A 6000-nucleotide genomic window follows, 5' to 3' on the forward strand; every position below is an offset into this window, starting at 1 on the left:
CTCTGGACACGACCTCACAATCCGTGCACATCAACTCCTCTATTCATGGTAGTATGACTTTGAATTTGAGGGATCCAGCGTCTTTGACTCATGCGGTGCACCACGCCGAGGGCAAGAAGCTAGAGGACATACCAGTGGTGTGTGAATATCCGGACGTCTTTCCGGATGATTTGCCTGGAATGCCACCGGACCGTGATGTGGAATTTGCCATTGAATTGCAATCGGGTACGGCACCGATATCTAGGAGACCTTACCGGATGCCACCCAATGAGCTAGCAGAGCTAAAGAAGCAATTGCAGGAATTGCTTGATAAGGGCTACATCCGTCCTAGCAAGTCACCCTGGGGCTGTCCTGCACTCTTTGTGAAAAAGAAGGATGAAAGCCTCAGGTTGTGTGTGGATTACAGACTTCTAAATGCTGTCACAATCAAGAATAAATATCTCCTTCCCCGGATTGATATTCTGTTTGATCAGCTATTCGGGGCCAAAGTATTTTCCAAGATTGATCTCCGCTCTGGCTATTATCAGATAAAGATTAGAGCTGAGGATATTCCCAAGACAACTTTTTCCACCAGATACGGACTTTTTGAATATCTGGTCATGTCTTTCGGGCTAACCAATGCCCCTGCTCATTTCATGTACCTCATGAACTCGGTATTCATGCCCGAGCTAGATAAGTTTGTCGTTGTTTTCATCGACGACATTCTTATATTTTCCAAGAATGAAGAAGAGCATGCAGAGCATCTCCGCATTGTGCTTCAGCGCCTGCGGGAGCACAAGCTGTATGCCAAATTTAGCAAATGCGATTTTTGGCTCAAGGAAGTCCAGTTCTTGGGCCACATCATCTCGGACAAAGGGATTTCTGTTGATCCTAGCAAGATTCAGGATGTCCTGGATTGGCAGGCTCCTACCTCTGTTCCTGAGATTCGAAGTTTTCTTGGGCTAGCAGGATATTATCGCCGGTTTGTACCGGAGTTCTCAAAAATTGCTAGGCCCATGACCGAATTACTCAAGAAAGGAGTGAGATTTAGTTGGGGCAACAATTGTGAGCAGGCTTTCCAGACCTTGAGAAGACTTCTGACGTCTGCTCCTATCCTGGCTCAGCCAGATATCACTCGACCATTTGATGTTTATTGTGATGCATCAGGTATGAGTTTTGGCCGCATTCTCATTTCCGGCTTTGACTTAGCCAGGTATGATTCTGGCCTTGATGTTTGTATGTGATGCATTAGGTACGGGCCTTGGCTGCGTCCTTATGCAAGATCAGCGGGTGATAGCTTATGCTTCCAGAGCACTTAGGCGACACGAAGAGAATTATGCCACTCATGATTTGGAATTGGCAGCAGTGGTGCATGCGCTGAAGATTTGGCGTCATTATCTTCTGGGTAATCCTGTGCATATATACTCCGACCACAAGAGTCTAAAGTATATTTTTACTCAGAATGAGCTAAACTTGCGCCAGAGACGGTGGTTGGAATTGATTAAGGATTATGATCTGGAAATCCACTATCACCCGGGCAAAGCTAATGTGGTAGCAGATGCATTGAGCAGAAAGGCAAGTTGCAACTGTATCTGAGTAACCCCTATGCATGCAACTCTATGCCAAGAGATGGAGAAGTTGAATTTGGCTATAGTAGCTGAGGGTACACTTACTCATATTACCCTCACTCCAACACTGCGGGATCAAATTATTGCCGCTCAAAGAGATAATATTGGCATGGAAAGGATTAGGCAGAGGCTCATGGAAAGTGACCCTCGTGTGGCATGTTTTCAGCTAGATGGTGAGGGTGTGTTATGGTTTAAGAACTGGCTGGTGGTACCTAAGGATTTAGAACTCCGGAAACAAATTCTTGATGAGGCTCACCTCTCTAGGTATTCTATCCATCCTGGCAGCAACAAGATGTATCAGGATCTGAAACAGCGGTTTTGGTGGACAAGGATGAAGCGGGAAATCGCAAGTTATGTGTCAGAATGTGACACCTGTCGGAGGGTTAAGGCTAGCCACTTGAGATCAGCCGGCCCCTTGTAGCCATTGAGTATTCCATCCTTGAAGTGGGAAGACATTAGTATGGATTTCATCGTCGGTCTACCCAAAACTTCCAAGGGGTATGACTCGATATGAGTTATTGTAGATCGTCTCACCAAGTCGGCCCATTTTCTACCGGTAAAGACCACACATGCGGCGAAGCAATACGCTCAGCTATATATAGATCGCATTGTGAGTCTTCATGGAATTCCAAAAACAATCATTTCGGACCGGGGTGCTCAATTCATTGCCCGGTTTTGGGAGCACTTTCATGCCGCCCTCGGCACTCGGCTCCTCCGTAGCTCGGCTTATCATCCCCAGACTGATGGTCAGACAGAGAGAATAAACCAAATATTAGAGGACATGCTTAGAGCTTGCGTGCTCACCTACAGTCAGAAATGGGATGAGTGCTTGCCATTGGCCGAGTTTGCTTATAACAACAGTTATCAAGAAAGCATCAAGATGGCTCCATTTGCGGCCTTATATGGACGGAAATGCAGAACGCCTTTGAATTGGTCAAAAGCGGGGGAGAGAACTTTCTTTGGGCCCGATATGGTGAATGAAGCAGAAGAGCAGGTTCGGGTCATTCAGGAAAATTTGAAGATTGCCCAATCCCGACAAAAGAGTTATGCGGACAAGAAGCGTCAATCCACCCTGTTTCAAGTGGGGGATCATGTCTATCTGCGGGTATCTCCAATGAAAGGGGTTCAACGGTTCGGGGTGAAAGGAAAGCTCGCACCTCGTTATGTTGGGCCTTTTCTTATTGTTGAGCAATGTGGGCTAGTGGCATACCGTTTGGAGCTTCCTGCCCACTTATCCGCGGTTCATAATATATTCCACGTATCTCAGCTCAGGAAATGCCTCCGTGTTCCAGAGAAGGTGCTTGACATTGAGAAACTACAAGTGGAACCCGATCTTGTCTATTCCGAATACCCAATCAAAATTGTTGATCACAAAACCAGGGTCACTCGGAATCAAACCAGTGAATTCTATAAAGTGCAATGGAGCAATCACTCCGAGCGGGAAGCTACTTGGGAGACGGAGGAATTTGTTCGGACTAAATGTCCGGAATTGCTACAAGTCTACCAAGGTACACCCCAATTTATAACTCTCCCTTTAGCTATTCCTTAAATCTCGGGGCGAGATTTCTTTTAGGGGGTAGGATTGTAACACCTGACTCGCGGACAGTCCGCTCGAGGCTGGCGGACAGTCCGCGAGGCATCGCCAGATATTTATCTGGACGGATGTGGGACCCGCTGGTCAGATCTCTCTTCCTCCTCATTTCGTCCAGAACCGAGCGACGCTAGACCGCTCGCCTCGACATCGTCCTCTCCCCTCGATCTCCCTTCTCCGGCCATCCTAACTCGATTTCTTGCGTGAGTACCTTCCCTAGCCCCTCCTCCAGTTTCCCAAACCTCCAGACCGGCTCCTCACGGCCGGAATCCTTCCCACCACCGCCAGACGCCATTGGAGGTGTTGAAGCTCAGTTCCACCGCCGATCCGCCTCTCCGGTCGCCCTCCACTCGAACCGACCACGGGAATGGATTCGTGGTGAGTTTCTTATGCTTCACAGCCTTTTTCCCCTTCCATGGCGTGTCGCCGGCGCCGGAGCACGGCCTCCGCCGTCGTCACCGCCCTTGCTGCCGCCTAGTGCGAAGGTCAGAAATTAGTTATCGCGGACGGTCCGCCTGGGAGGAGCGGACGGTCCGCCGGTCAGGTTAGTTTTTGTCCAGAGGCGATGTTGCCTCTGGTTGTCTTGCAGGATTGATTGCGGACGGTCCGCTATAAGGGAGCGGACGGTCCGCCGTTGAGGCTTGAAATTGTTCCAGAGACGATGTCGTCTCTGGGGGTTCGCAGGGGTGAACTGCGGACGGTCCGCCACTTGGGCGCGGACAGTCCGCAGTAGAGTCTAGGAAATTGTCCAGAGACATTTTCGTCTCTGGTGGGTTGAGTACTTGAACTGCGGACGGTCCGCCAGGGGTGGCCGGACAGTCCGCAGGTAAAATGGGAAAAAGTTCCAGAGACGTTGTTGCCTCTGCTGGGTTGGTAGGATAGTGCGGCGGACAGTCCGCCACTCGGGCGCGGACAGTCCGCAGGGTATTTCAGTTAAAGTAAACTAGTTACATTCTTGGGCTGCACTCTTTTAATTCATATGCATACGTGTAGCATCCGCATCTGAGGGAGCCGTCTTTGAGGTGATCGCGGCACCACAAGAGCAACCGACGCAAGCCCAAGAGGAGAGGTGTGAGCACCCGGCCCAAGGCCCGTCTGACCCCAGTGTTGAGCAGCAGGCGCAAGGCAAGCCCCGGTGCACATCCTAGTATTTTAAATTAAGACACCTATGTATGTTTCTACTACTTGTGCATTAAGTTCAGGAATTGTTTGGAACCCTAGTTGCATGATTCATAGGATTCCCGGAGTTATACTAGCATGTATAGGACGATAGTTGTGCTAAGCTTAATGTTACCGGTAGAAGACGAGTGGTCTCCTGCACTCGCGAGATGTAGGATGTTAGGAGTCGAGTAATTTCCGGTTACTCGCGAGATACGTTATTATCTTTATATGATTCAGTATGTGAGATTGGTTTCGAAATGAACATGGAAATGTGAGACCGTGCGGGGATGATGGATAGGTATGGCAGCAGGACAGGGTTCCTGGGTGTCTTAGCCCCGTCTGTGTCGATTAAGGACCGGTGGATGTGGCAGTGCTGATCGGGGATTGAACTGTACTAACCGCATGCCGGGAGTAGGAGGTAGTCGAAACCGGAAAGCCGAGTACTGCCTTGCTTCGAAAGTACAGGAACCCGCACCCAACTCCTGGGGCGAGTCGAGTAGTCGCGGAGAATTGGGATGCATGTGTTTACTTTTGGTGGTCTCACGTTGAGCTCGGCTGACCATATGTCGTTGGGCTGGTTCCTGTAGTTCGAGGCGGGGAGGGGAATGGTTGGTATGTATAGTCCGACGGGGCAAATACGTGCCGTGTTGGTTAGGTCCACCTTGCAAGGTTAAATCGGATCGATTCGCCGTGTCTCGCGGTTATGAGGGCCTTGGTCTCTTTGTCACACCGTAGCAAAAATGTAGAAAGTGAGTTAGGTATGTTTATATAAAATATTGAGCTCATCGAATTATTTTGCTTGCATCACCATGATTGCTATAGTAGTTCTTTGCGAATATGAGATGAGAGTTAATTTATATAGAATCTGAAGCTAAAATAATGAAAGTAAGGAATTACTTTAGTTGCTTTTTCTGCAAAATAACCACCAGCCAAGAGCCTTGCATGTCTAGATATGTGGGTTAAGTTATACCCACTGGTCGGGTAAGCCTTGCTGAGTGTCGGTGTCCCGACCCGGGGGCCTGGATCCCAACTAGTAAATGCTGCGTGTTTCCTCGTCCCAGATGATGGTGCAAGAGGCAATCACAATAACGCACAGTTTATCCTGGTTCCGGCCGTGGGGCCGTACGTCCAGCAGAGGGGGTGTGCGAGGGCACTGTATTATCTTGCACCCGGGGTGCTTGCAGTAGGGGATACAAGCGAAGCGAGAGAGGGAGAGAAGCTCCCAAGTCTCTGCTAGAGGTGGAGTTGGTTGAGATGAGTGCTCAGTCGTGCTGAGAGGTCTCTGAGGGGGAGTTCAGAGAACTTACTTCCAACCTTTGATTGGAGGTCGTCGATCCGCCTCAGCAAAAGGAAGCCCACCCCCTCCTTTTATAGTTGTAAGGAGGGGCGGTGTACATGAGTGTAGGGGCGTGGAATTCGTCGTTTTCCCTTGAATCGCGGGGTACAGTGGTCGAACACTGTAGAAAGTGTACTGTGGGAAGGCGGCGCGTGTCGCTGTCGTCCTGGATTTTCGTCCTTGGTCCCGTGGAGATGGCGGCGGCCGTCCTGCAGTGTACCAGTGGTAGTAATGGCGTGGGACGGTCCCGGACCCCCTGGCCGGAGTGCGGGTGTGCACATTAGAAGGTCCGGGAGCGCGTAGAA

Source organism: Panicum virgatum, chromosome 9N (assembly GCF_016808335.1).
Source record: "Panicum virgatum strain AP13 chromosome 9N, P.virgatum_v5, whole genome shotgun sequence".
Classification (NCBI taxonomy): domain Eukaryota; kingdom Viridiplantae; phylum Streptophyta; class Magnoliopsida; order Poales; family Poaceae; genus Panicum; species Panicum virgatum.